We start from the raw sequence: 1,297 nt of genomic DNA on the forward strand, positions 1-1,297 counted from the left end.
TCAAAGAACCAGCTTCTTGTCCTATTGATTGTTTCTATAGTTTTTCTGTTTTCTATCTCATTTATTTCTGCTCTAATCTTTATTATTTCTTTTCTTTTGATGGCTGTGGGTTCCCTCTGTTTGTCTGTTTCTAATTGTTGTAGATGCCGTGTTAATGTGTTAATTTTAGCGAAAAAAGGCAGACCCAAACAGGAAGCTCATCCACGCATTAGCTTGGGCTGAGTGTGCGGGTTCCCGAGGAGTGGCTGGTGAGCTTGAACCACCTATCTTGCAGTTCAAAAGGCTCTGTAGTGTGGCACCCCAACCCACAGAGCCACGCTGGGACTCCTGCCAAACTAGTGAAAAAAAGCAGACCCTAACAGGAAGCTCATGCGTGCCTCAGCCTGGGCTGAGTGCACGGGCTCCCGGCAGAAGAAACCACCAGTGGTGAGGGTGGGTCGCGGCCCCTCAGCCTAGCCCCTGCCTCTACCCACCTGAATGGAGGTAGGCAAACAGTGAGCACACCAATAACCCAACCCCAAAGAAAAAAATAAAATCGGAACCACGCAAAATATATTGTGCACCTTTCTTTTTTCCAAGGTTCCCGCGGCGTTTCTGTGGCGTCTCTGCAGCCCCTATTTTGTCCCGCCGCTTGGTCTTGTCCAGGATGTTGGCTCAGGCCGCCGAGCCCTGCTGGCAGATTCAAAAGTACGTGATTTTTTACTTTAGCTCCAAATTCCACAGGCTATAAACCTTCAAATCTTTAAACTATTCCTATCTCTGTGGGTCCGAGTTTTGGAGATCTGTCCTGCCTCTTTTTTGCCTGGAATTCTGAGTTATTGCTGATTGCGACCTTCACTACACCTCCACCTTAGCCACCATCAAGCCCCGCCTCTCCTCTCCTTTTCTTTTTGAATAAACATATTTGTCTATGTTCTGATTCCTCATGACCACAATTAAATTTTCTAGAATACCTATTCTTTGCAATGTCATGATCCAAACTGTAAAAGGACTTTGAATAGTCAATAATGTACTGGTAAACACCTTTCTGGTATTATCTGCTTTCAGCCAAGATCCATCAGATACCAGCAATTATATCCCTCATTTCATGTCCTTATCTGAATGTGGCTTAAACCTCAGTCAATTTCCTGTCAATGTACTGTTCAGTAGCCATTTTTAAATTGTATTTAGCAAAATTTTACTTGCATGTGATATTGTCTGATAATTTCTGCATTCCATCCAGCAGTTTATTATACTGTAGGGAATGTGACCTTTAAATATCAGGGTCACTCATGGTGGGCAAGTTTCAGCTCAGCTT

This window comes from Chrysochloris asiatica, unplaced genomic scaffold (genome assembly GCF_000296735.1).
Source record: "Chrysochloris asiatica unplaced genomic scaffold, ChrAsi1.0 scaffold00284, whole genome shotgun sequence".
In the NCBI taxonomy this organism is placed as follows: Eukaryota; Metazoa; Chordata; class Mammalia; order Afrosoricida; family Chrysochloridae; genus Chrysochloris; species Chrysochloris asiatica.